Genomic DNA, 9,159 nt, shown 5'->3' on the forward strand with positions numbered 1-9,159 from the left:
CTTATCTGGTAGGTGTGAGGTGGTACCTTAGAGTTCTCTTAATTTGTCTTTCACTAATCAATAATAGTTGAGTGTTTTTTCCTATGAATATAGATGGCTTTAATTTCTTCATCTGAAAACTGTCTGTTTATATCTATTGACCATTTATGGATAGAGGAGTAATTTGTATAACATAGAAATCTGTGTCAATACTCTATATGGTGATCTCTTCTTATCTCAGCAGCGTCAAAAAGTCAGATTCAAATTTTTTTTTAGTGTCTTCTATTTTGAGTAGTCTTTCTTTCCCTTCCTTCCCAAAATCAAAAGTCAGTGTTATGCCTTGGAAATACATTACATTACACAGATGCATACATATATAAACATATAATCACACATACATGGATTCACACAGGCCACATCCTTTCTTTAACATGCATGGTGGGTGCAAACTAAATATGATACACTTTCTTGGACACCCACTTGAACCCTTGTCTGGAGGTTAGAAAGGATCCTTGTGCCATGTTCCTCTCCTTTGTGCACCTTCAGTGAGGCAGGTGAATGATGTTGAAGGGGCAGGGTGTGTGCAGAGTATACAAAAGAGAAGGAGGAATGTTTTAGGGTCTCCTGTGAGAACAAGGAATGTGTCACCATGAAACAGACCACTATAACCAGATGAGGCAGTGGTAAGGGACAGTGGCAAGGGACTAGGACTGAGGGATTCTCTGCAGGCCAATGGAAAAGGGGATCAGCTTTGGCCAGATGACTTGGACTGGTCCTTCTCTTGTTTAGGATCTTGAATTGTGTGTAGTATGTAGTGGATAAGCTTTGAAGCAAGTATCTCCTTGAGCCCAGGGTTGGTACTTGCTAAAGAAGAGATCCATCTTCCCTGAATATCTCTTCAGGCATGAGGTCCCATTTCCTTTAACAAGAGCCAAAGGACATCCATCCCTAAAGGCCAAGGGTCTCAGCCTTCTTGCTCTACAGATGTGTCAGGTCTAGGGCCAGGCAAGAGCTTATCAACCTTGCTGGTACATGGTAGCTGTGTGGAATGCAAGGGGCATGAGGAGCATGGAAGAAGGGAGTGGGATTAAAAAGGATGTGATTGGTGGGCAAGAGGAACTGGGACAGTGTGGTGATTAGTCATCCTTGTCCTTGGCCCCATGCTTCAAGATCCGGGTGAACTCCACATAGTTAGTTTCCCTTCTTATCAATGGGTGCCTCTTGGTACATCTCATCCACCTCTTCATCTGTTAATCAGTCACCCATGGTGGTAAGCAGTTCCCGTAGGTGGTCCTCATGGATGACTCCTGAGGACTCCTCATCAAAGCAGGCAAAGGCATTTCAAATAACATCCTCAGGGTCTCTTCCATTCAGCTTCTCTCCAAATATGGTCAGGAACATGGTAAAATTGATGGACCTAGGGGCCTCACTCATCATTCCTTCCAGGTATTCATCTGTGGGGTTCTTCCCGAGGGAGGCCACCATGTCATGGAGATTTTCTTTGTTAATGAATCCATCTTGATTCTGGTCGATCATGTTGAAGGCCTCCTTGAATTCCTGAATCTGAGACTGGTCAAATATGGCAAAAACAATGGATGTGGCCCACTGGGAATATTTCTTGACTTCTTGGGAGGGGAGTGTCTAGCTTTAATCACAGTCTGGGTGTCATCTCAGTCAAACTGAGACATATTAAAGACCCTAGCTTAGAAAGGCCCAGGTCTTCCCTGATCCAAGGCCATCACCATTCATCATGTTCCATATCTGGCCTCTGGCCTGGATGTCTCTGGTTCCAGAGTCCAGGCAGAGGGAGGAGAGGAGACGGCAGTTTTGGCAGAAGCAGCGAGGGAATGAGTGGAGGACTCAGCCCCAGCAGAGCCCAGTCACCCCAAGCAGATTCAAATTTTCTTTCCCCTTTTAGTGTTATTCTTATGCTAGGGTCTGTCTGCAAGAAGTTTCAGTCACACAGAAGCAGAGTGGTCAGCTTTGTATGGTATACGTCAGTGTTTACTTGAAAGAGATCTCCATGAAGGGTGGGTGCAGTAGTCGAGAGGCCTATGGTGCTGGCCATGGGTCCCAATTCCTTGCTTTATTGTTATATGTATATGTGTGATATTTGTCTCTTTGTGTGTGTGTGTGCGTGTGTGTGTGTGTGTGTGTGTGTGTGTGTGTGTGTGTGTGTGTGTGTGTGTGTTGGAGAGGGAAAAGAGAGTGGTGCTAATAGGGAGCTTTGTCTCTCCAGAATGATGTCTTGATTTACTTTAGAGTCTACACAGAAACACAACACTGAGAAAGCCAACAATGATAAAAGTATTGCCAGATCCTGTTGAGTACCTTCAGTTTCTTGGAGAGATATCTAGGAGCTAAGGATATAGCACTGAGGTTAGGGTTATAAGGCCCTAGGTTCAAATCCTGTCTCAGATTCTCATTAAGTTTGACCAAGTCATTAATAACTCTTTGGCTCACTTTCCCTCTCTGTAAGATGAAGGAATAAGACCTTATGGTCTCTGATGTCTATTTCAGCTCCAGTCCTATGACCTTTAGATAGGAATTGCACCAGCTGGGTTTGGAGTCAGGGATATCTGGAGTCAAATTCTGCCATTGCCATAAACTGGCTATGTGATCCTGGTCAAGTCATTTGATCTCTCAGTGGCTCCAGGCATATGGTATCAATACTATGAATGTCAAAAAGATGGGGGACCAGTTTTTTTTCTAACTGGAGCATCCCTGTATTTACAAAATTGCAAGGCCAGACAAAGCAAAACAAAGCTAAAATGTGATTAGGTATATATGTTTCAGTGTAATTCCTTTTGATAAGTCCTGTTACCTTGTACTAGTACCCTTGAGCCAAGTCAGAGCCAAGATGTGAAAAAGTCTTCTCCTCCAATGGACCTAGGTAGGATCCCACAAAGCTAACCAAGAACTAGTTTGCAAATCACCCCTACTTGGAGAATGATTAGTCACCATAACAAACAGTCATTGTGAAGTGAGCTGACGCTTGTATCTTCCTCTAGAAAGATCAGAAAATGTATTATCAAGAAAAAAGCACTACTCAAATTTAAAGGAACCTTGTGGGAAAAGGTGGTTGGACAAATCTATTATCACCTTCATCAAGGTACTGCAGGGAGCTCTGTGGTTTATGGGATTTGAACACTAGTGCATCTCTTCCCTGTGACTTTCACTGTGATCATGATAGTAAATCTATCAAACAGCTGATTTTCTCAAAATTTGAAAGAACTGGGTCTCCTGTGCTGATACATAAGAAAATACAGTTAGTAAGCAATAAGACTGAGACTCCATTCAGAGCCCGAGGCTACTCAGTGCTTTTTCTAAATTTAGTTCGATTTACCAGATATCTCCTAAAATAGCATATGGACATCAGCTTACTCATGGACAGAAGTCCACCCTGGTCTTTCTAAACCTATGCTCGCAGATATACATAATTCCAGATTGATTTTTTTTTGGCTAGGTAAAAGAGGCCATTTTTTGCCTCATTTCTTATCTAACCTTAATCACTAAATGGGCTTTGCATCAGACAAACTGAGGCCTTAGCTTAAAAAGTGTCCTACTGCATCTTGTCCATCTCCAGTCATCTTGATCCATGTCTTACCACTGGGCTCAGATGATTTCAGAGAAGAGAGAGATTTTGTACAACCCTACCTCATGTAATTCTAATCCACTTCCATGTCAAGACATCACCTTTCTGATGTCATTACTCTTCTTTGAGAACAAAATACAAATAATGAAAATAACTGGCATTTATTAAACTCCTATAGCAAGAATGGGTGAGATTCAGTGGGGTCTGATAAAAGACTCTGCCCATTAGAATGATTGTTGAACTAATTATGAATATTATTGAAGCAGTAACCTGACTAAATGTGGAGAGGTTTAGCTCAGGTTTGGTGTGCCGGTGGATAGAGTGTTGGGTGGATAGAGACTTGGTGGGTAGAGTGTTGGGTGGATAGAGATTTGCTAGATACAGTGTTGACTCTGGAATCAGGAAGACCTGAGTTCAAATGTGACCTCAGATTCTTACCAGTGTGTGTGATTCTCAGAAAGTCACTTCAACCTGTTTATCTCAGCTTCCTCATCTTTACAAGTTAACTGGAGAAAGAAATCAGAAACCATGACTAAACAACAACAAAATTCAGATTTGTGGCAGATGATGGATCTGAGGTCCTAGCAAATACCAAAGATTCACCTGTTAGTTATTGGGAAAGGGGTAAGGGAACAAGAATCTATGAAAGGCCAACACATACCAGACCATAGGCTAAGTACTCTACAAATATTATGTCATCCCTAGGATGTAGCAGTTATTATTATTATTGCCATTTTACAGTAGAGGAAACTGAGGTAATCAGATGTTAAGTGTCTTGCTCAGAGCCACAGTGGTGGGATGGGAAATATTGAGACTGTAGTTTTACTACAGTAGTCCTGACTGTGAAGAAAAGAACATAAAACCTGCATTTTTTGTGGGGGAAGAGAAAACTTGCAATAACAAGTACCTACTCTGTGACTTGGTGACCCACATTGATGACCATCAAATTAAGAGTCCAATAGACTTTAAATAAGCTAATTTTTTGTCATAGTGTGTTAAATAGGATTTCAGGTGGAGGAAAGGACAAGTAGATGACTATTGCCCCATTTTCCAGTGGTGAACAAGGATGGTGAAAAATTCTGTCACTTGCACTTAATTTCATATTAATTCACCACATTGAGCACTTTAGAGAGCTATTACCTGAATATCTATCATGTATTTAAATAGTTGACTACTTGTGAATTTTTTTCTTAGTTTTCAGGGGAAGAAACAAAATCTAAAAGTGGGAAAGGAATTATCAAAGGTCTCACATGCAGTGAAAGGTAATTTGAAACTGGTCAACCAGTCACCAAGCTACATATATCTGTAGTGACCCTCAGTTGGGGAAGAGTTGGACAAAAGATGGCATATGAATACAATAGGATATTACTGTGCTAAAATGAAAAGATGGATAAAATAGATTCAGAGAGGCCTGAGAAGATCTATATTGGGTCATGCAAAGTGAAGTTCAATGAACACAGAGAACAATTTGTGCAATAATAGCATTGTAAATGAAAAGAGCTCTTAAACACTTAAAACTTCAAATTAATACAATACAATACAAAGTCCAGGCAGGATTCCATCATCTGATAATGAAGCATGTACCCTCCTCCTGGAAGAGACATGATGGACCCAAAAGCCGAATAAGCCATACATATTTGGATATAGTCAATAAGGGGATTTGTTTGGCTTAATTATACTTATTTGTTGAGTGGGTAACAAAATAAAGCTAGGTTACTCAGTGGAAAGAGTTTTGAGACTAGAGTTAGGAAGACCTGACTTCAAATATAGCCTCAGACAATTACTAGTTTGATGACCATGAATAAGTCACTTAACACTGTTTGCAACAGTTTCTTCATCTGTAAAATGAACCGGAGAAGGAAATGGCAAACCACTCTCATATCTTTTTAATGGTTCTTTTTAATTCTCAATTTAAATACAAAGTAGGAAAAGGGAAAAAAAATACCATGGCTTTGTGCACAGAAGAATATGAGAAGATTCAAAATAGAAAGCAGTAAATTTCCATTTCAAAAAATATATAATAAGTATTGCACATTGCATTCTAAATTGTTCATCCACTGTGTACTTTCTATTTTATTTTTCCCTTCCCCCAAAAAAGAATTGCAATTAAGTGCAAATGCACATACAAACATACACATATGCGTATATACATATACATATGAATACATATGTACGCTAATATATACCTATAGAGATATACTTACATATATATTCATAAGGATGCACATAAATATCCTAGATATCTATAAACATATGCATACATATTTATATATAAATGTAATAACTTTTATGCTCATTTCCCCCTCTTCTCTGTATCTCTGAAGGTGGATAGCATCTTTCTTTCTAAGTCCAAGTCTTCCCATATTTTTCTAAATCCATAGCTCATCATTTCTTCTACCATAGCAATATTTATACATTAAACTCTCTAGATTAAAAAAATATATAGATTAATAAGGCATATATAAAATATCGTTTCTCTATTTTACTCTAACTCTATTTTAGTTTTAACTGTACCTGAGATCATGATTACTAACACTTCCAATTTTTTTTTTTTAGATTTGCACCATTAGATTTATTGAATTTACTTGAATGGGGTTTATCTATAGAAGGAACTTATGAAATGGCATCTATCACAGAGAGATAACTAGGTAGCATGGTGAGTAGAGCACTGGTTATGGTGTCAAATAAACATAAATTCAAACCTTCCCTCAAATAATTATGAATTGGACAAGTCACAACTTCTAATAGCATCTATCTCACTGAGTTAACTGTGAAGCTCTAACGATACAATGTATATAAAATTCTTTGATACCCCTTCCATTTTTAACATAAAAATTATCCTCCAGATATTTTCTTTATGTTTATGTGAATCTTTCATTTTTATAACATTTCCTGAAAGCAATAAGCCCTCCTCATTTATACTTCTATCTGCTACCTTGCCCTTCTATTGCTTAACACCTGTCAAGAATCCATCCCTTATACTTTGATACTGACATTCCTGTTAATCTCTGCACACTTCTATACCTCCTGCTATCCTTGAATTCAGTACCCTATTCCCTTGACCGCTTATTTCTTCCAGAATTTAGAAAACTTTTCTAATCATCTGGAGATATATGTATTGTTTTCTCTTTAACCCATTTCCAATACAAATATGTTTCCAGAACTACTAACCTTCCTTTTCCTACTCGTACAAAAGCTGAATGACATTTTCCAAATTATATGGCAGGAGGAGGTTATACCCCAGGAATTCAAGGATGCATCCATTGTTCATCTCTCTAAAAGCAAAGTGAATAGATTGTCCTGTGACATTTATGTGGAAATTTCTCTTTTGGACATTGCCGACAGTATTTTTGCCAGTCCTCCTTAATAGGTTGATCCTTAACTGGAAGATGGTCATCTACCTGAGAGCCAGCGTGGCTTCAGAAAGATTCGAGCAAAAGTCCATATGATGTTTGATACTGCAAAACTCCAGAAAAAATGTCAGCAGAAGAGAGCTCTGTATACAACATTTGTAAATCTGACATTTGCTACCATCAGTCAGAATGACTTATGGAAATTTAAGTCAAAATTCAGTTGTTTGGAGAAGTTCATCAGTATAGTATATCATTTCATGACAGTGTGCTTGCCTGGGTTCTGGATAGTGGGAGATTTCCCAGTAACCAATGGTGTGAAACAAGATGGTATTGATCATCTTTGAATAACAAGGAAGAACAATCAACCCTAACAATTTTCATGATTTTAAAGTTGGAAGAGATTTCAATTATAATTAAAGGGATAACAGAGTCAGAAATACTGGGCACTAGCAGCAAAAGGGAATTATAAAAAGGTCAATCCTCAGTCATCTTATCCTGCCATTTATCAATTTGATATGAGTCATTACTTTGGAACACCTTATATAGATACTACATACAGCTCTTTCTTTTCTTTTATAGTGTTTTGTGTCCTGTTGAGTATTTCCCCCCTAATCTTATCATTATAAAGGAAACTGAAGAAGGTAGATGTTACAGGGGAACAGAGCCTGGAATCAGGAAGACCCAAGTTCAAATCTTGTCTCAAACAATTATATGAGCCTGAGCAAGACATTTAATCTCTCTATCTCAGTTTCCTTAATGGTAAAACTGTCTCACAGAATTGTTATGAGGATCAAATGAAATAAGATTAGGAAAGAACTCAGCACAGGGCCTGCCAATATAACATACTTAATAAATGTTTATTCCACAATCAATCCGATTAAATTTGTCTATAACAATTTCATCTGCTCATTAGATTGATAAAAGTCCTTCCTTTCAGTAAGTAAGCCATTTTATCATTCATTTTTTTCTATTTGAAAAATGTTAGCATTATTGATTCAGTTGGAGTTTATTATGAAGTACAGTGTGACATTTATATCTCAACTGATTTTTAACCATGCAGCTGACTGACTTCCCAGTGGTTCCATTTTCAGTGATTTTTTCAATAGGGGTGTATCAAATACATATCTTATATATTAATTGGATCCTCTTTTTTGACCCTTTCATGTGATTCTTTATTTTCCCCTAAATTTTTTCTTTTACAACTAACTTGAGCATAAGAAGACTAAGCTATCTCAAGTTACTGTAAATTAGTAAGTAGAGTTAGTGTTATACTGCGGGTTTGGATCTCAGAGTATTCAGTTATATATGTATTGATGCTGAATTTAGAGGAGGGCTTCTGTAGGGCCCCAGGAACAGGGATCTTATGAGGCTCATTTGAGATTAGGGATGGCAAGAACCTCCCAAACCTTGAAGCACTATAAAAACACCTTTTGGCACGATTATTTTTGTTGTTATTGTTATTATTATTACTCCTCCGGTATGGTGATAACTTAATTTCCAGAGCCTTCCACTGCAATCCCACTAAGGTTAAGCAACATTCATAGGAACAAACAGAAGTGTGCTAGTAAATATATAACAACCAGTTCTTCGGGGAAGGCTGTAAGCATGTACTCAAGATAATTTGCATAAGTAACACTTTCTAGAGCCTAAAAAGTCAACAAAACAACTCTCATTTGTAGCTGACTGCTGATTGCCAATCTGTAAATACTCACACTAAAAATTTAGCAATCAGGTCTCAGAATTGGCTCTGGCACATCCTTGTCCAGCTATTATTTAACATTTTTTATCCATGATGGCAGGCATAAGTGACTTCCTAATGTGTGAGCAAGGATGTGGAAACAGGAATATACATTCTTTCCAGTTCCAAGATTCTGAGCCAGCCTTTGAAAGGAGAAGTTCAGATATTTAAGAACAAGAAGACATATAATATAAACACTAAAAGTAATTATAAGAACCCAATAAGATCAAAATATTTACTTTTTATATGTGAAAATGGTATCAGTCTTCATGACTGTCATAATTATTTCAGTAGTTTGAAAGAAAGGCTTGTGTTGAGCTGTGTCTGATGAATCAATTGAAAAAAATTCTATAGGAATATACAAAAAGTAGTCATGATTTCATAAATTTGAGGCATGGAAGGAAATTGCAAATTGAAGGCCAGAATGATGGAAACTTACTGTCATCAAGAATGAGTTAAAGAAGAGTAAGCATATATATCTAGAAGGGTATCAA

General features: G+C 37.8%; 1 pseudogene; it reads right to left on the minus strand.

Moving 5' to 3' along the window:
• Nucleotides 1–280: 280 nt before the first annotated feature.
• Nucleotides 281–2,047, minus strand: LOC141498728 (myosin regulatory light polypeptide 9 pseudogene; annotated as a pseudogene).
• Between the last annotated feature and the right edge of the window lie 7,112 nt (nucleotides 2,048–9,159).

This window comes from Macrotis lagotis, chromosome X, assembly GCF_037893015.1.
Source record: "Macrotis lagotis isolate mMagLag1 chromosome X, bilby.v1.9.chrom.fasta, whole genome shotgun sequence".
Lineage (NCBI taxonomy): Eukaryota > Metazoa > Chordata > Mammalia > Peramelemorphia > Peramelidae > Macrotis > Macrotis lagotis.